This window comes from Armigeres subalbatus, chromosome 2, assembly GCF_024139115.2.
Source record: "Armigeres subalbatus isolate Guangzhou_Male chromosome 2, GZ_Asu_2, whole genome shotgun sequence".
In the NCBI taxonomy this organism is placed as follows: Eukaryota; Metazoa; Arthropoda; class Insecta; order Diptera; family Culicidae; genus Armigeres; species Armigeres subalbatus.
Genome location: NC_085140.1, coordinates 402,771,600 through 402,792,877, shown reverse-complemented (window position 1 = coordinate 402,792,877; position 21,278 = coordinate 402,771,600). Strand labels below are relative to the sequence as shown.

The following is a 21,278-nucleotide window of genomic DNA, read 5'->3' as shown; positions in this document are numbered from 1 at the left end:
CGTCGTTGAATTTTCAAAATTATTTGCTGTGTACAGGGCCTTAAGCTGATTTTTTGCTAACATACACGCGCGTTTTCTTCCGAAAGCATGGGGCATTTGATGACAGCTTTTCGCTTACGTTTATCGCTGCCAGTAGAGGCGTTCCAAATCTTCTTCGTTGCTGCAGTGGATGCGTTCCGGGAAACTTTTCTTCGGCTTGTTTCTGCTAATTCCTAGGTGTTCGCCGGAGTAATCGCAACCAAGATGAATACACTACTAGGTGCTGCAATCTGCCAAGTTCGTTGAAGAGAAGAATTCATTCATTTATTTAGTCTACATCTAAACAGATAACACTGAATCAAAAATTTGACGCCACAATACACGATTTGAGACCGCATATCTCCATCCTCGAATACACCCCACGCTCGCCAAGTCGTTTTGCAACTGGTTTGCCCATCTCGCTCGCTGCGCTCCACGTCGTCTCGTACCTGCCGGATCGGGAGCGAACACCATCTTTGCAGGGTTGCTGTCCGGCATTCTTGCAACATGCCCTGCCCATCGTACCCTTCCGGCTTTAGCTACCTTCTGGATACTGCACAGCAAATAATTTTGAAAATTCAACGACGTGTAAAATTAAAGCCCATCGCATCAAACGAATTAACATTCGATATTCAATTAAATTTGATTGAATTTTACAAGCAAGCACCGTTTAAATTTATTTCGATTTAAAATAATAGCGAGATCGATTGAATGTTACGTTTATTTGCATGCTCCAAATATGTGCATGAAAATACATTTAAAATCACAACATATTTTTATCTGTGTGGGTTCGCCGTAGAGTTGAGCGAGCTCGTGGTTCATTCTTCGCCGCCACACAACGTCTTCTTGCACACCACCAAAGATGGTCCTAAGCACCCGTCTCTCGAATACTCCGAGTGCTTGCAAGTCTTCCTTGAGCATTGTCCATGTTTCATGTCCGTAGAGGCCAACCGGTCTTATTAGCGTCTTGTACATGACACATTTGGTGCGGTGGCGAATCTTTTTTGACCGCAGTTTCTTCTGGAACCCATAGTAGGCCAGACTTCCACAGATGATGCGTCTTTGTATTTCACGACTAAGATTGTTATCAGCCGTTAGCAAGGATCCGAGGTAGACGAATTCCTCGACCACCTCGAAGGTATCCCCGTCTATCGTATCACTGCTTCCCAGGCGGGCCCTGTCGCGCTCGGTTCCGCCCACAAGCATGTACTTTGTTTTCGAAGCAATCACCACCAGTCCAACTTTTGTTGCTTCACGTTTCAGGCGGGTGTACAGTTCTGCCACCTTTGCAAATGTTCGGCCGACAATGTCCATGTCATCCGCGAAACAAATAAATTGACTGGATCTGTTGAAAATCGTACCCCGGCTGTTACACCCGGCTCTCCGCATGACACCTTCTAGCGCAATGTTAAACAGGCACGAAAGTCCATCACCAAAGTCTTAGTCCCCGGCGCGATTCGAATGAACTGGAGTGTTCGCCCGAAATCTTCTCACTGTTTTGCACACCATCCACCATTGCTGTGATCAGTCTGATAAGCTTCCCAGGGAAGCTGTTCTCGTCCATAATTTTCCATAGCTCTACGCGATCAATACTGTCGCATGCCGCTTGAAATCAACGAACAGATGAAGCGTTGGGACCTGGTATTTACGGCATTTTTTAGGGATTTGCCGTACAGTAAAGATCTAGTCCGTTGTCGAGCGGCCGTCAACGAAGCCGGCTTGATAACTTCCCACGAACTCATTCACTAATGGTGACAGACGACGGAAGATGATCTGAGATATCACTTTGTAGACGGCAATAAGGATGTTGATCGCTCGAAAGTTCTCACACTCCAGCTTGTTGCCTTCCTTCCACTCCTCCGGTAGCTGTTCAGTTTCCCAGATTATGACTATCAATTTGTGCAGGCAAGTGGCTAGCTTTTCCGGGCCCATCTTGAAGAGCTCAGCTTCGATACCATCCTTACCGCCCAGTAAACAACAGATCGTATATGAAAGTATATATTTGATCGCATATATTGCAGTTTTCTATCGCACTCGTAAATGATTACTTATAAAAACAGCCCAAATATGATTACTATCGTATGTAATACTTGCATATGGAATATTTACGATTGTGTTAAAAAAATCGTTAAATTATATAAACAATATGCGGTTAATCTGCTTGAATCGCAAATATAGTATATCCACATACGTGTTGTCATAGAAATCGTATACGATTGTGCGTCGTACGTAAATAGTTTTAACTCCTGCGCGTTGATCAAAGCCCACTCTATCTAAGCGATAAAATAAATTTCATTTCTACTTACTTCAGTCTATCCGATGCGATTTAATTCCATTGCATAAATGCTGTTCTCTTATCTAATTCCGTTTTATAAATCCTGCCGATTTGTGCTCCGTTCCACTGCCAAACAATAAAAAAAAATTCCAACAAATGAAAATAACTCAGTACTAGTGATAAACACGGCGAAATGTTGATGTTGACATTTCATCATCGTTTATATGTGAGCAGAATCGCTTGAAATGCTGCGTAATCGTTTTATGTATGAACATTATCGGAACAATTACAAGCAGCTTCTATATAAGACTCAAACTACATTTGTATGTACAACAACATAGTACTTGAATCGTATAAATGTGATAGACATCGTATACTGTAATATCCTGGTCAACACTAGAGTTTAATCCAGATTATAATTGTCAAAAAGTAGCTGCTTTTCAACAGTTGCTGTTTAGCGCATCGGTAGAGCTTTAGCCTTTAGATCTAAAGGTCAAATATTCGAGACATGGTTGTTTACAATATTTTTTTTGTGTGTTTACTAGATCGTAATAATGCTAACGAAAACTCAAGAAAGTCGTTTATTAGTATGTATATGGCCTCCACTTTAGTAGGTATATAGCGATTCAGTGCATTATATACAAGTTTGCTTGCTTGTATATGACAACTTATACCAAAAGCTATACGTATCAAAATGTTAGCTGGGCGGCTGCTTTATTGGTCTTTAGATGTTGGTTGGCATCCGTAACTTCTCTCAAGGTGGGGGCTGGTTGGCTTCCATCGTCCTCTGAACTGACGTGGTCATCTCTTCCGCTGCCTTGACCTTCACTGCCTGTACTCTCAGCGCCATTCAAATGTTCCTCGTAGTGCTGCTTCCACCTTTCGATCACCACACGTTTGTCCGTCAAGATGCTCCCATCCTTATCCCGGCACATTTCGGCTCGCGGCACGAAGCCTTTGCGGGATGCTTTGAACTTCTGGTAGAACTTGCGTGTTTCTTGAGAACGGCACAGCTGTTCCATCTCCTCGCACTCCGCTTTTTCCAGGCGGCGTTTTTTCTCCTGAAAAAGGCGGGTCTGCTGTCTCCGCTTCCGGCTATAACGTTCCACGTTCAGCCGAGTACCTTGCTGCAGCGCGACCACCCACGCTGCCTCCTACTCCTCCAGAATCTGTCTGCACTCTTCGTCGAACCAATCGTTCCGTCGACTTCGTCCCACATACCCGACGTTGTTCTCCGCTGCGTCGTTAATGGCTGCTTTAACTGTATTCCAGCAGTCCTCAAGAGGGGCCCCATCGAGCTCACCCTCTTCCGGCAACGCTGCCTCGAGATGCTGCGCGTATGCAGTAGCGACATCAGGTTGCTTCAGTCGCTCTAGGTCGTATCGCGGCGGCCATCGGTACCGAACATTGTTGATGACGGATAGTTTTGGGCGCAGTTTGACCATCACCAGATAGTGGTCAGAGTCGATGTTAGCGCCACGATATGTCCTGACGTCGATAATGTCGGAGAAGTGCCGTCCATCAATCAGAACGTGGTCGATTTCTGATTCTGTCCGCAGTGGCGATCTCCAGGTGTACCGATACGGGAGGCTGTGTTGGAAGTAGGTGCTGCGAATGGCCATATTCTTGGAGGCAGCGAAATCAATTAGGCGTAGGCCGCTTTCGTTCGTCAGCCGGTGAGCGCTGAACTTTCCAAAAGTCGGTCGAAACTCCTCCTCTTGGCCAACCTGAGCGTTCAAATCTCCTATGATGATTTTAACGTCGTGGCTTGGGCAGCTGTCGTACTCACGTTCCAGCTGCGCGTAGAATGCGTCTTTATCATCATCAGTACTTCCGGAGTGTGAGCTATGGACGTTGATTATGCTGTTGAAATACCGGCCTTTGATCCTCAACCTGCACATTCTCTTGTTGATCGGCCACCACCTGATCACGCGCCTTTGCATATCGCCTATCACTATGAAAGCTGTTCCCAGCTTGTGTGTGTTGCCGCAGCTCTGGTAGATGGTATGATTACCTCTAAAAATTCACACCATTGATCCCTTCCAACAAACCTCCTGCAGCGCTACGATGCTGAATCCACGGTCCTTGAGCACATCGGCGAGTATGCGTGTGCTCCCGATGAAGTTGAGAGATTTGCAGTTACACGAACCGAGTTTCCAATCGCTAGTCCCTTTTCGTCGCAGTGGTCTTCACCAATGGTTCCGATCCGTACTCTCTTGTTGATTGTTCGTTGCGTGAGTTTGTTTGGCTGGCTGTCCTCCTTATTTCCGCTGGACCATGATGCACAGTTTCACTTACAGTCCCTCGCTGGCACTCGGACGATGATCAGCCGCCCCTAACATGGAGAACAGACGCTGTTGTGAGCCGATTCTGACATGGAGAACAGACGCTCAATAAGATTTGCACCTCCGGGGAGGAGCAAACCGCCCCTTCACTGTCAGCATACGACCATAGTTCCCAACGGGGTTGTTTACCCAACCTTACCTAAGGTTGCTCGTATCCCGGCCAGCACCACGGGGAGGTAGGGATAGGAGTTGCTGGGTAAAAGGAAGAGAAGAAGGTGGGGGTGAAAAATCTATTTTCAGTGCAAAACGAAAACAAACCCACTGGTTCTCCTACACGGAAGAAATAAACTACCCAATAGTGAGTTCAATTCACCCATCCTCGAACATCCGTACGGGAAGCCAAAATTGAGTAAATGGGGTCGAAGTAGTTTGCCTTTACTCCCATGCTATTTTAATGCAATAAGGGTCAGACAGACAGAAATTCATTTTTATATATGTAAAAGAAGAAGATTTATGCCCTTCATATGCGCCTCGCTGAGCACATAGACATCGTCGGGAAACGGTTAAAACATCTTGAACATCAAGCGGAAAAGGATTGATTGACCCTAAATACTTCAAAGTTTATGTTTCTACTGACGGTGACGATCAAATTTTCTGCCAACTAATAATCCAAAATGATTCACAGTTGCTCTATATTAAGACTAACCTGACTTCCCAAAGCCGAAAGGGTGAAGAGAAGCAAAGGAAAGGTTCTTCTTTATTGAACAAATTATTATTTTCCCCAAAGTGCCTCCGAAGATTAAAGGCAACCATCAATCGCAGGGAAGTAAACTTTTCCTTCTCATTTCTCTTATTTCTTCCAGAAGCATGAATCAACATCAGTGGACCGCCACATTGAACTTGAGAGCGCAGTAAAAAATCAATCAACTGTATTACGCAATTTTCTGTTGGCAGCTTCTGTAAATGGTTTAGTCACAGTCTTTAGCACGCGCTTGTCCATCTGAAGCTTCCAGTTATTTTAGTAGGTGTTTGCGTTCACGAGAAATTAAATGAAAATATTTTACCGAGAAGTAAACATTTTTCGTGAATTCATAAAGAAAGGATAATAAATAGGTGGAAGCATAACATTCGTCTCTTGGGATGGAATCTGTCCCAATCTGAGTCCGGTCAGATGATGAAGTTTATGTCAACAGTCAGCAACAGTGCCAGTGACCTGACCCAATAAAACCAGATATTTGCCGGTAGCTTGCCCACTCTCTCGGGAAAAAGTCCATAAAAGTGGAAATTAAATACACAACCGTGCAGCGCTGGTGGGTTGAAGTACAGCGAATTTGCAGACTAGAGGGAACCGGTTGGTTGAAATTGGATTGTAGCACCCGCTTAATTTCAGAAGGTAAGTAAATTTAGTCATATGAATTTCAGTGTATGAACAAGCAAAAATCTTTGTGACAAACCATCCCTTCGAGACACAATACTATTTCGCGATAAGTGTATTTTTTATGCCAATGATTTCAATCCAAAAATGGATTCTCTTCACCGAAGCAGTGAATTTCTTTGCAGTTAATCACCTGAATTGCATTCATTTACACAGAAAAAATTTTCTTCCAAGAGATACGCATAAGTTAAGTCAATATGGTCGAGTTATGGCAAAAATTTGGAGATCATATTTGATTTTCATTTATTTTGAAACACGCCGGAGAGGCAAGTGCTGCACATAAAACATTTCTTTATTCCGCTCAGTCCATGGCTATACGTTGCCAATCACGCAGTCTACCTAGGGTCAGTCGTTTGTATTCCACCTGATCGATCCACCATTTTAGAACCATTTCACTGGATTATTGTCCAACGTTATGGCTTTATGTCCGGCCTACAGCAGTCGACCGGTTTTCGTGATAAGAGCGATGCATGGCTCTCCCAACGTATTATAGACACCACTGCCTACCACAGCAGGCTGTTCCCATTTACATCTCACTGAAGTTCAGTGACTGAACAGTGAACATAAATTCGTCTCATCACGAAAGAAAAAACCGTTCCAATCTGCGTGCTCACTGTTAGGCAGAAAAAATTACAAAAAATCCGTAGCTTTGTTTTTGATGGGATGAACATCGGAACAGTCAGTAACATCGGAGCTATGAGATGAAGTCCAGGAGCAATAACTCTATCATAATTCAAGCTCCTGTCAAATTTTAATAACAGTTGTTCGGGTTTCTATTAGAATTGATGACCACTTTCATAATTATTATTATTTATTCAGACTAAGGCCGAAGTGGCCTGTGCGGTATATAAGAGTCTTCTCCATTCGGCTCGGTCCATGGCTACACGTCGCCAACCACGCAGTCTACGGAGGGTCCGCAAGTCATCTTCCACCTGATCGATCCACCTTGCCCGCTGCGCACCTCGCCTTCTTGTGCCCGTCGGATCGTTGTCGAGAACCATTTTCACCGGGTTACTGTCCGACATTCTGGCTACGTGCCCGGCCCATCGCAGTCGTCCGATTTTCGCGGTGTGAACGATGGATGGTTCTCCCAACAGCTGATGCAATTCGTGGTTCATTCGCCTCCTCCACGTACCGTCCGCCATCTGCACCCCACCATAGATGGCACGCAGCACTTTCCTTTCGAAAACTCCGAGTGCGCGTTGGTCCTCCACGAGCATCGTCCAGGTCTCGTGTCCGTAGAGGACTACCGGTCTAATGAGCGTTTTGTAGATTATCAGTTTGGTACGGCGGCGAACTCTATTCGATCGGAGCGTCTTGCGGAGTCCAAAGTACGTACGATTTCCAGCCACTATGCGTCTCCGAATTTCTCTGCTGGTGTCATTTTCGGCAGTCACCAGTGAGCCCAAGTACACAAATTCTTCTACCACCTCGATTTCGTCACCACCGATGCAAACTCGCGGTGGGTGGCTCACATTGTCTTCTCTTGAACCTCTTCCTATCATGTACTTCGTCTTCGACGTGTTGATGACTAGTCCGATCCGCTTAGCTTCCCTCTTCAGTCTGATGTAGGCTTCCTCCATCTTCTCAAAGTTACGTGCCATAATATCTATGTCGTCGGCGAAACCAAATAGCTGGACGGACTTATTGAAAATTGTACCACTCGTGTTAATCCCTGCTCTTCGTATTACACCTTCCAAAGCGATGTTGAATAGCAAACACGAAAGACCATCACCTTGCCGTAACCCTCTGCGGGTTTCGAAGGGACTCGAGAATGCCCCTGAAACTCGAACTACGCACATCACCCGATCCATCGTCGCTTTGATCAACCGTATCAGTTTATCCGGAAAACCGTGTTCGTGCATTAGCTGCCATAGCTGGTCCCCACTTTCATAATATATAATATTATTTATAAGAAAGGCTTCTCTCTAATGCAAAATATTACAAAACAGTAATTTCAAAACAGCTCACAGAAAAATGAGCATTCTCTGCACAATATAAATTACTTAAACAAATGAAAATACCGAAAATTGAGTTAATCCAAAATCCAAATTACAAACTGTTTCGTACAATGCCGAGAAAATCTGTTTGCGGTTGAATTTCAGGAACAGTAATCTATACTTCATTTAATTTCACTGTTATCATACTTTATTCGTCTTATCTCATTTCGTTTCGCAGCGACATGAAAAATAGCATATCGCCAAAATACCCTTATTATACCAGGTGTTTTTTTCTCCTACGAAGATGAACGGACTAGAAAACTTTCCATTGTCCTTTGTCTGCCATGACCAGAAGCATCTTTAACTTTCTGATGGGACACTCATCGGATGGGGAAAAGACGCTGCAAAAGTTTTAGTCAATTCTGAGAACCTTTCAATCGATAACGGCGACAACCATAAGCACTCAATTACTGGGCCAGACTTTTCATTCACAGTTACTGGAAGCGATTATAATAGAAACATGAAACGGATTATCAAAGATGGTGCTTCGGCTACTTTACAAAGTGATAGGATCTAAGTGAATAATTTATAGGATGGCAGAAATATATGAAACTCATTTAACATAACAAAAAGCTTAACTGAATTAGTACTAATTCAATAAAATTATAATGAATTGAACGCGTTTCACAAATTAACATAATTTTTTAATAACATAGTAAAGCAATCTAGGGAGTGAGTGCTAGTAATGGACCCCTTAACGACGGAAACTTACTTCAATCGCTTCGCTAGAGTAAGACTCATGACAAATTGCCATTCTGCAGCACTAGATGACAAGCAACAGGTATCAGCATCGCGTTTCGTACATAGCACATGGTAAAACATTCATTTTTACTACTAAAATATGTATTTAAAAATTATGTAGCCAGGTTGCCTATTATGGCCACCCCCGGGTCCATAATACGCAACATCGAGTTTGTTTACATACGTATTATGGTCCCTCCATTTGATTTACATGTTCCATTTCCACATGTTCCTGTTGCCTATCATGGACCCCCACCCCCTTCTGTGCTAGTAATGGACCCTCTAGCGCGTTTACATTCATAAATTAGTTAATATAACTAAATTTCAGTCTCCTAGTGCAAAACAATTGTATGGAACTACTACCCTGATAAGTGAAGCAACTTTATCCTATGTAAGTTGGCAGGAAATTGTAGATTCAAGCGTAAACTCTAGGTTTTTGTTCAGGGGGTCCATTATACGCACGGGGTCCATTACTAGCACTCACTCCCTAACTCCGTTTCAATGTGTATACCGTTTTACCATAATTCGCATCAGATTGTACAGTAGGGTGGCTCAAGGTAGAAGGGGACAAACATGTTTCAAAATTATAGCCCAAAATAAATCGTTATTTATAACCATTCTTAAAATTTCAGAAATAGCCTTTTTGCATTTTTTTTTTCTGGGACCCAAACATTAGTGAAAATTTTAATGTAATTTGGTGTTGAAAGCATTTCCGAGTTTTAACAAGGAAAGTCACAGAAGAAATAACACTTTTGCTCTGGACAAAATTTCATCAAATCGGTCAACATATGTGTGGTGTAAAACTCTTTAGAATTTAGTATGGGAAATGAATAGATAAGCATCGATATTCAGTATTTTTGGTGCTTGATGATCTTATTTACATCAATCCAGCTGTTAAAAATTTAAAACACAATTGTTGAACCACCACACTGTTTAGGGTACATGTACACCATATAATGAATCCCATTAACCTAATCACGGACAATTATCCAAAGCAGGTTCTGCAGAGCAGATATTTAATTAAAAATTGATTGCCACTGTCTTTCAAAATCCTCTCTAATTACAAAAGCTTACTTTTGATTACTACGTAGTTGCTATACACATCCATCAAATGGAACCAACACACTTGCTCACAGCACCGAAAGTGATCTGAAAACCAATAAAGCTGGTCTGGCGTGGTTCAATGGCAGACATTACCACCGGGCGCACTTCGAGTGAGAACGGTCCTGTCTGCAGTCGTCGTCGCCATTCGAACTTTGCTTTACCAATCAACAGGCCAAGTATAGAGTGATGTCGTTTGCGATCCAATCTCAAAAACTAGACATTTGCAACCCGCCTGATGTAGGTCTGCGTTGCCGTACGCATATTGATCGACGGAAATTGATTATGGTGACATTAGCAGCATATATGGACGGATATAAGATTGCCATTAGCAGTTGGTACTTGGTATTGAAAAAGATGCGTAAATTTAAATACTCAATCATTTACAGTAAGATACAGTTCTAAAATAAATGTATAGTGTTTGAGCTAATGTGAATTTTTGTTATTTGGTGACCATGTACCCTGCGAAATTATCTTGTACTCATACTGGTTCTAACTTAATTTCTAACAACATAAAATTTGTGCTCCAAAAGTGTCTTCTGTTATGGTACTTGTTAACAATCGCCAATCGCATAAACATAGACAGGGTATGATATAATAGAAAACTGTCAGAACGTTCTTCCGATTTAGGTACCATCAGGACCGAATTTAGCCGGAAGGGGGCCCCGGGGCCGACGGTATGTGGGGGCCCCAAAATGTCCAAAAAAGGTTGGTTTTGGTACATAAGATTTGTGGGGGCCCGGGGCCACGGAACCCCTGCCCCCCCTCCATAAATCCGGCCCTGGGTACCATCTATAAATCATTTTGGCACCTGACAATAAGCATCGTAATAACGAAAGCTTTCGTTTTCAGAGAACAAGGCACGTGCGAGAAAAAAAATAAATATAGAGGAAGAGCAACAAATAGAGCATTGGATGAGAGTGTCGCACAATATTGGACTCATAAATTATTTAGGAGATATCGTTTGTTGATGGCAAAATCACATTTCTTTATTTAGACTTGTTTCTATGTATGCCTACAATTGAATAATGAACAACAAATTTACATTTCTTAGTGGTCATTCCACGTCGAGCATCCGAGCGAGACGGTTGTAAGTCCGCGTACGGTCTGCTTCTCTTTTGGTTTTTTTCCTGAAGTACAGGTAGAGGTTTTTTTTCCGAAAGTGTTTTGAAGCATAGTGCTTGAGTGGAAGTGGTGCTTAGCTGAAGCAGTTAAGTAGCCATTTCGTTGCTTTTGCAAGACAACGCAAAGTTTTGCAGTTTCTTCGGCGTCCATCGCAGGCGCAGGCACCATCGCCCCACCCACGCCGACAGTCATCATCCATCGTGCGTCTCCACCAACACAGACGCTGCCGTCCTGCCACCCAGTTGCAGTGTTGTCTGCGGCAAGAACACCAACAACAGCGTGGTTCGCTTCGACCGCACTACCACCCCGGCGATTATCCATCCAGTCAGTGTGTGCTGCCAGAACCGTTAGCCGGCGACACAGCAGTGTGAACGCAAGTATTTACTTGAGCTCCCTCTCGTTTTCCTCCTCTCTTCTCCATCTTATTGGAATAGTTTTTTTTTCCTTTTTCTTTAATTCGTCTTCCCTTCTCATTAATTTGTGTGTGTGTGTGGGTTTTGTTTTCTGTCCTTGTGATAATTGTTTGGTTTTAAAGTAGATTGTGCCTCGCCGCAGCGGCGCATTTCGTATCCGCAATGCGCGAAGGCGAAGTTGGCGGGGGTACTTCGTATTCCATGTCAGATGTTTCGTTGCATTCGGGTGTTCCAAACCAAAACGAAATGAACACCAGCAACACTAAAATTTCCTCTACCAGCCCCCGTCCCAAGGTCTATCCTCACGACTCTAGTGGGCCGTATGTTGTTTTCTTTCGACCCAAAGGCAAACGTTTGAATATCAGCCAGATTAGCAAGGATCTGGAAAAGCGATTTTCGTCTGTCACGACCATTGACATGGTTGGGTCCAGTAAACTCCGTGTCACGGTCAGTGATCGCAAACAGGCCAATGAGATTGCCACCTGTGAGCTTTTCACTCTCGAATATAGGGTGTATTTACCGTCAGCAGTGTGTGAGATCGCGGGGGTGGTGACGGAGGGAAGTATGACATGCGACGATTTGAAACAAGGTTTCGGTCGTTTCAAGAACGTTTCTTTGCCTCCTGTAGCGTTACTGCATTGCAAACAACTGTATTCGGTGTCGCAGGAGGAGAGAAGCGGAGTTATTCCCGTCTGACTCTTTCTGCGTCACTTTTCCGGGTCCGCACTGCCTGACTACGTAGTGATTGGCAAACTTCGTCTACCTGTTCGGCTGTATGTACCGAAGGTGATGAATTGTGTTAATTGCAAGCAGCTGGGCCACACCGCTCAGTACTGCTGCAATAAACCTCGCTGTGCATCATGCGGAGAGAAGCATGTGGAGGGTGCGTGCAAGACGGCACCGAAATGTGTTTATTGTAACGAAAGCCCTCCACATGCTCTTGAAGCTTGCCCAACGTACATACAGCAGCGAATACACCAGAAGCGGTCTCTTCAGCAGCGTTCTCGGCGAAGTTACGCCGAAATGTTGAGGAAGGCCGCTCCTCCACTCGTTTCTGACACCATCTACTCGTCTCTTCCTTTGGACGATCAAGGTAGCTCTGACTCCGAGGTTGGAAATGGGGTTCCCTTTGTTTTCAATGGCTCAACGAGGAAGAGAATAAAACAGAGCCAGCGACCCTCAAAAAAGCCTAGAAAACAGCCTCAAAGTGAGCCCCAATCCAACATGGTCAAATTCAAAGCGGGTGGAAATACTCAAAAACGTTCAACTTTTGTGGTTTCACATCGGGATGATCGAGAGTTTCCACCGCTTCCGGGAACATCTAAAATCCCAGATGCCCCATTTTTTGCGATTTCTCAGCCAGAAAGAGAGCATACAGAGCGAGCAGAAGAACTCCCGAGCGCTCCAATGTTCACACTTTCTGGCATCGTGGAGCTCATCCTCAACTTCTTTGATGCTTCCGACCCCGTGAAGAACATGGTCAAAACTGTTCTTCCTATTCTGACTCCTCTCCTGAAGCAGCTGGCTTCGAAAATGCCCCTCCTCGAGTCATTTGTATCCTTCGATGGCTAACTTAGTCAATAAGGGTAACATGATTTCGATTCTACAGTGGAACTGTCGAAGTATTCTTCCAAAATTAGATACTTTTAAAGTTTTAGTTAACAAATTACAATGCGATGCTTTTGCTTTATGTGAAACATGGCTAACACCAGATGTGAACCTTCATTTTCCTGATTTCAACATAATCCGCCGCGATCGGGCAAATCGATATGGAGGGGTGCTTTTAGGGATAAAAAAAACAGCACTCCTTCTATAGAGTCGATCTTGCGCCGATGTCTGGCACCGAAGCTGTCGCATGTCAGGTGACTATTCGAGGAAAAGACCTCAGTATCGCCTCGATATATCTTCCTCCAAACACCGCGATATCTCGAAGAGATCTCTCGCACATCTGCTCGGTTATGCCCGAGCCACGGTTGCTCCTGGGAGATTTTAACTCCCACGGAACAGGCTGGGGGGAACTGTACGACGACAACCGTTCATCAATGATATACGACCTCTGCGACGACTTCAATATGTCAATTTTGAATACAGGAGAAGTTACACGAGTGGCTCCTCCAGCAAGAGATAGCCGTCTAGATCTTTCCATTTGTTCGAGCTCATTATCGTTGGACTGTACTTGGAAGGTGGTCCAAGATCCCCATGGTAGTGATCATTTGCCGATCGAAGTTTCGATTTCCAATGGACATAAGCAATCTGCTTCCATTGATCTTTCATATGACCTAACGAAGCACATCGATTGGGGCAAATATGCGGACGCCATCAGCGATGGCATACAGTCGATAGAAGCGCTTCCCCCGCGGGAAGAGTACAAGTTTCTATCGCAGTTGATTCTTGAAAGCGCTCTTCAGGCACAACGTCGGCCGGTGCCAGGAGCTTCGGTTCGTAGAAACCCTACCGTCCGTGGTGGGACATCGAGTGTACGCAACTTTATCGCGAGAAATCCGCCGCGTTCAAAGAATTTCGGAAACACGGGGCGATCGTTCTTCACAAACGATACACCGCGCTCGAAATCCAGTTCAAGAAACTGGTCAAAGTGAAGAAGCGCGGATATTGGAGCACTTTTGTAGAAGGTTTGTCGCGCGAGATTTCAATGAAAACTCTGTGGACCGTCGGGAGAAGAATGCGCAACGCGTCGTCCGCAAACGAAGATCGTGAAAGCTCGTCGCGGTGGATACTTGACTTCGCAAAGAAAGTTTGTCCGGATTCGGTACCGGTGAGGCAAGAGCTACGTGATGCTTTTGCTGACAGGGATGATATGGATCGTCCCTTTTCGATGATTGAGTTCTCACTTGCTCTCCTTTCATGTAACAATTCCGTTCCAGGGATGGATAGAATCAGGTTCAATTTGCTCAAAAACCTCCCAGACGTCGCGAAGAGGCGCTTATTGAACTTGTTCAATCAGTTACTGGAGTGCAACATTGTTCCGGATGATTGGAGGGAAGTGAGGGTGATAGCCATCCAGAATCCCGGAAAACCCGCGTCGGATTGTAATTCGTATCGCCCCATCGCGATGCTGTCATGTCTTCGGAAGCTGTTGGAGAAGATGATTCTCTTCCGGCTAGACAGATGGGTTGAATCGAATAGTTTGTTGTCAGATACACAATTTGGTTTCCGCAGGGCAAGGGAACGAACGACTGTCTTGCGTTGCTTTCTTCAGAAATTCAGCTTACTTTCGCTAAAAAGAGCAAATGGGCTCAGTGTTTTTGGACATTAAGGGGCTTTTGATTCAGTTTGCGTCGATGTCTTATCCGACAAACTCCACGAGTGTGGACTTTCACCAATTTTGAACAACTATTTGTACAATTTGTTGTCAGAGAAGCGTATGAGTTTTTCTCATGGTGACTCGGCAACTTCACGAATTAGCTACATGGGTCTCCCCAGGGCTCATGTTTGAGCCCCTTCTTTAATTTTTACGTCAGAGACATTGATGAATGTCTCATGCCAAATTGCTCGTTGAGACAGCTTGCAGATGATTGTGTTGTATCCGTTTCGGGACCAACAGCGATTGATCTGCAAGGACCGTTGCAAGATACTCTGGACAATTTGTCCACTTGGGCTACGAAGCTGGGTATCGAATTCTCTCCGGAGAAAACTAAGATGGTTGTCTTTTCAAAAAAACATAAGCCGGCAAAGTTCCCGCTCCAACTGATGGGTAAGACAATCACTCACAGCATATCTTCTAAATACCTCGGGGTCTGGTTCGACTCGAAATGCACCTTCGGGAAGCACATTGTGTATCTGACACAAAAATGCCAGAAACGGATCAACTTCATGCGATCAATAACCGGAACATGGTGGGGAGCGCATCCCGAAGATCTTATGACGTTGTATAGAACAACCATTTTGTCGGTCCTCGAATACGGTAGTTTCTGCTTCCAGTCCGCGGCTAAAACACACATGCTGAAGCTTCAAAGGATTCAGTACCGCTGTCTCCGTATCGCGTTAGGATGTATGAATTCGACACATACGATGAGCTTGGAGGTACTTGCGGGAGTATTGCCACTAACAGATCGTTTCGCGGAATTATCGCTCCGGTTCCTCATCCGCTGTGAGGTTCTCAATCCATTGGTCATTGACAACTTCGAGAAGCTGCTCGAACAAAACCCTCAATCTCGATTCATGAGTATTTACCACTGGTACATAACGCTGGAGGTAAGCCCTTCTTCGGTAGATACCAATCGTGCTAACTTCTTAGACTCTTACAGTTCCTCTGTTACTTTTGATCTGTCCATGAAGCAGGAGGTTCATGGAATACCAGACTTTCTGTGTGCGGAGGTCATACCTCCATTATTTGCAAGCAAATACGGGCACGCCAGTGAGGAGAGAAGCTTTTTTACAGACGGGTCAAAAATTGATGACTCCACTGGTTTCGGTGTTTTCAACGTTTTTCATAGCGCCTACTTTAAGCTCAACGAGCCTTGTTCCGTGTATACTGCTGAGTTAGCAGCTATACACTATTCACTCGAGCAAATCGCATCCCTACCTCCTGACCACTTTTTCATCTTCACCGACAGTCTAAGTTCCTTGGAGGCTGTTCGGTCAATGAAACCGGTTAAGCACTCAGCGTATCTTCTGAATGGGATACGGAAAGCTTTGAGTGCCTTATCACAACGGTCTTACACAATCACCATGGTTTGGGTCCCTTCTCATTGCTCGATCCCGGGAAATGAGAAAGCGGACTCTTTGGCTAAGGTGGGCGCTATGGAAGGTGATATTTACGATCGGAAAATCACCTTCGATGAATTTTTCACATTAGTTCGTCAGGAAACCTTGAACAGCTGGCAACAGAAATGGACAAATGGGGAGTTGGGTAGATGGCTGTATTCAATTCGCCCGCAGGTGTCGAAGCGTCCATGGTTCAAAAAATTGAATATGGGACGAGACTTCATTCGAACCATGTGTCGTCTAATGTCCAATCACTACACTCTAAATGCACATCTTTTCAGAGTGGGGCTCTCGGAAGGAAATCTCTGTGTTTGCGGCGAGGATTATCAGGACATCGATCATGTCGTGTGGGCGTGCGAGGAGCATCGTGGCCCCAGATCTGCGCTAACTGAACATCTCCGGGTCCGAGGAAAACAACCAAAGCCTATTAGGGAAGTGTTGTCGGGCCTTGATCTCGAGTACATGTCCCTGATCCACCAATTTTTGAAAGTTGCTGATGTAAAACTGTAATCATTGTCTGCCCATTCCCTTGTCTGTCGTACCCCATATCGAATGTCTTCCTCTTGTTGTACATTTCCATGTCTGTCGTTAATCCCTTCCGTATGTCTTCCTCTCGTCGTTGTCTCCCAAAAAAGTTTGTTTGTCCCGTTACAGATGTAAAAATGCGAGGAATGTCAACTTTGTGAACATCAGCATCGTAATTACTTAAGCACCCTAAAATCCTTTCCTTTCCTACTGTATTATTGTATTCCCTAACCTCGACTAAACCGCGAGTCTTTCGGTTCCCCAAAACTAACACTATGTATAAGAATCAAGAAATGTATTGTTAAACTTGATTTCGCGCTTCACGGCAAATGAGCCTTCCAAATAAACGAAAGATAAAAAAAAAAAAAAAAATTTCTTAGTGACATATGTACATTGATAATAATCTATTTTCATTATAATAATGATTCAAACTGTATTCGTATTCCGTATTTATTTATGGTAACGTATGTATCTTTTTAACAAATGGGTGAACATTTTAAAACAAGAAAAGTTCAAATTTCGTCATTGTGGTCTCTTGTTGATGACTGGATGGTGACTTTATTTTTCAAATTTTGTGTTTTTACGTTTGAAATGGAAAGAAAATAAAAAATAATCAGTAAACCACGGGGTCAAAAGAAGCCTTGCCCGTCGCGACGCACTTGAAAGTACGCAGTGTAAAAGCGTGGTCAAAACTATGTCAATCATTTTGCGGTTAGTGAATGCATTCAATATGAACAGCAATGTATATTTTTTTTGTTTTTTTGCATTTATTTAGCTATTTAGCTTTATATTGCTATTTGCATTTATTTAGCAGTAAAGTCCCGAGCAACACAAGTCTGACAAAAATGGTTGCAGCAACTTGGTTGTGACTAAATCTGGTCACATAAGAGTTGCAGTAACCTTATGTGAGTCATGTGTGCTGCTAGGGCGTATGACCACTGGCGGCGTCAGTTATTGTTATTTGATGAAGCACTTGGCGCAAGAACTTGGCGCAAGATTTGATGAAGCACTAGCCCAAGACTACGCGCAGCAGCTGGAAGTGGCACTCCCAACGGAAGTGCAGCTAGGCGCAGCATCTCTTGAAGATGGCTGGAGAGATATTCGATCCGCCATTGGAAGCACCGCAACCGCTGCACTAGGCACGGTGGCTCCGGATCAGAGAAACGACTGGTATGACGGCGAATGTGAGCAGTTAGTTGAGGAGAAGAATGCAGCATGGGCGAGATTGCTGCAACACCGCACGAGGGCGAACGAGACACGATACAAACGGGCGCGGAACAGACAAAACTCGATTTTCCGGAGGAAAAAGCGCCAGCAGGAAGATCGAGACCGCGAAGAGACGGAGGAACTGTACCGCGCTAATAACACACGAAAGTTCTATGAGAAGTTGAACCGTTCACGTAAGGGCCACGTGCCACAGCCCGATATGTGTAAGGACATAAACGGGAACCTTCTTACGAACGAGCGTGAGGTGATCCAAAGGTGGCGGCAGCACTACGAAGAGCACCTGAATGGCGATATGGCAGACAACGGTGGCGGTATGGTAATGAACCTAGGAGCACGCGCGCAGGACATGCGACTTCCAGCTCCGAATCTCCAGGAAATCCAGGAGGTGATCGGCCGGCTGAAAAACAACAAAGCCCCTGGAGTTGACCAACTACCAGGAGAGCTGTTTAAACACGGTGGTGAAGCACTGGCTAGAGCGCTGCATTGGGTGATTACCAAGGTTTGGGAGGATGAGGTTCTGCCGCAGGAGTGGATGGAAGGTGTCGTGTGTCCCATCTACAAAAAGGGCGATAAGCTGGATTGCAGCAACTACCGCGCAATCACATTGCTGAACGCCGCCTACAAGGTACTCTCCCAAATTTTATGCCGTCGACTCACACCAATTGCAAGAGAGTTCGTGGGGCAGTACCAGGCGGGATTTATGGGTGAACGCTCTACCACAGACCAGGTGTTCGCCATACGTCAGGTATTGCAGAAATGCCGCGAATACAACGTGCCCACACATCATCTATTTATCGACTTCAAAGTCGCATATGATACAATCGATCGGGACCAGCTATGGCAGCTAATGCACGAAAACGGATTTCCGGATAAACTGATAAGGCGACGATGGATCGGGTGATGTGCGTAGTTCGAGTTTCAGGGGCATTCTCGAGTCCCTTCGAAACCCGTAGAGGGTTACGGCAAGGTGATTGTCTTTCGTGTCTGCTATTCAACATCGCTTTGGAGGGAGTAATACGAAGGGCAGGGATTGACACGGGCAGGGCAGGGATTGCCACCCACCACGAGTTTCTATCGGTGGTGACGAAATCGAGGTGGTTGAAGAATTCGTGTACTTGGGCTCACTGGTGACCGCCGATAACGATACCAGCAGAGAAATTCGGAGACGCATAGTGGCTGGAAATCGTACGTACTTTGGACTCCGCAAGACGCTTCTATTGAATAGAGTTCGCCGCCGTACCAAACTGACTATCTACAAAACGCTTATAAGACCGGTAGTTCTCTACGGACACCAGACCTGGACGATGCTCGTGGAGGACCAACGCGCACTGGGAGTTTTCGAAAGCAAAGTGTTGCGTACCATCTATGGTGGGTTGCAGATGGCGGACGGTACGTGGAGGAGGCGAATGAACCACGAGTTGCATCAGCTGTTGGGAGAACCATCCATCGTTCACACCGCGAAAATCGGAATACTGCGGTGGGCCGGGCACGTAGCCAGAATGTCGGACAGTAATCCGGTGAAAATGGTTCTCGACAACGATCCGACGGGAACAAGAAGGCGAGGTGCACAGCGGGCAAGGTGGATCGATCAGGTGGAGGACGACTTGCGGACCCTCCGCAGACTGCGTGGTTGACGAAGTGCAGCCATGAACCGAGCTGAATGGAGAAGTCTTTTATGTGCAGCACAGGCCACTCCGGCCTTAGTCTGATGATAATAATAATAATTGGCGCAAGAACGCTGCTTTTGAGAACTGCAGCTTGCTTTTTTTAATTAGTTAATTTATTTGGTAGGCGCAGTCGTTTGTGACACTTTGCGGAGCCGCAATTTAAAGTATGATATTTTTTACAATGTATATAATCTTATCTTAACAGTTAGTTGGGAGGGGACATATACCAAGGTTAAAAATTACTTAAAACAGGGCGGATTTGGTAGGGATTTTGGTTTAGGTTATTTCAGCTGCTCCTCCAGGTGCAACAGTGTGTTTGCGACGAGTGGTGTCCGATTGTATAACATTTCGCCGAAAACTATTTAGCGGAATTCATTTCCGCGGTTGAACATTTCGCGGAATAACATTTGGCGGTTTGTAACTTTTCGCGGTACGACATTTGGCGGTTTGTACCATCTCACCGAATGACTTTTCGCGGAATGTACCATTTCGCGGAAGGCACCATTTCGTGGAATATTAATAATAATAGCTTAGTGTTCATTCAGCTTTTCCACAACATTACCTGCGAAGTTTCTAAGCCAAGTTAACATTGTTTTGCATTCGTATAGCACGAGATTATTACGTTCAAACTTTTATAGCTTAGCTTAGCTTAGCTTAGACTGACTGTACATATCAATGGTTGCTACCCAAGCAGCACGCGCAACATCTTTCAAATAGATGTTTGTTCCTAATAAATTGCATTGAAGACACTGGCAATACATCGAGTCACATTAAAGCCACTTTCCAGTTTCAGAAAATCACAATGTTTCATTTCCGTTTAAGTGGCGTCGCAATATTCTACTCATCTGACTTCTTGGGTGGTTTAAAATTCGATGTGTTCCATATCAGAAACAAAACAGATAAGTTGCAGAATTAATAACCCTTCGGTTCATTGCTGTTACGACAATGTTTCTGATATGTTGCAAAACACTTTGAGCTCAGCTGAGCAGTATTTTATTTTTGACAGTCCCCTGCATGTTCCGTATAAGGTACAATGAAGTTACAAATGACTTTGTTGTTTATGTAGTGCACTTGTAGCAGAATCTCCAAATAGAATTGTTGGTGTGATGGTTATAGTAGCAGGTTGCAAATCTCAAGGTCCATGGTTCGATTCCCGGTTGGTTTTTATGTTTTTATTTTCATTGTAGCCGCAAGATGTTGCAAATAGGCTCCACCTCTTGCGCTTTTTGTGTCACAAACGAGTTCCAAATACGAAGCGTTGTGCATAAGTCAGACCTTCAGTAAGTCACACCACAGTTGTTGTTACTCACTGAGAAACAAGAAGTGTTTCTTGGGTACTCCGTGATTGATCAGAACTGGTGCAAATTGCACTACGATCCAAGTGAATAGTGGTTGGGATTTACCAACTATTCTCGAAGTGCACGTTTCAGCAGCTCGCAAACGTTGATCAATAACGGCGCCGGCCAAGTCCTTACAGTCAGTTGGGAAAGGGAGGGAATGTTAGTGTGTGGTAATTGTTGCTACTAGAGACCGAGAATACCTCTGCATCTCCACATTTACCACGGGAAGGAAGTAGTGTTAGTTGGGTGGGGTAATCAGTAACATAGATCGGGATTCACCATGGAAAGTGATGTGACCTATGAAACTTCTACACAGCAGTATTAGCATTTCCTTAATTTGTTCAATTGTTCATTCTTCGCGAGAATAAACAATCAACCGCTCAAAGTGAGCGATTGTTCAT

General features: G+C 44.6%; 1 protein-coding gene across 1 annotated transcript in view; it reads left to right on the top strand.

Annotated features, from left to right (window-relative positions):
- The window catches only part of LOC134213320 (electroneutral sodium bicarbonate exchanger 1), a 171,861-nt gene that overhangs the window by 12,033 nt on the left and 138,550 nt on the right, over positions 1-21,278 (top strand). Inside the window, exon 2 of the mRNA XM_062692286.1 lies at positions 5,442-5,971. The gene's annotated coding sequence lies outside the window, so the exon portion shown is untranslated. The remainder of the gene's footprint in view (positions 1-5,441; positions 5,972-21,278) is intronic.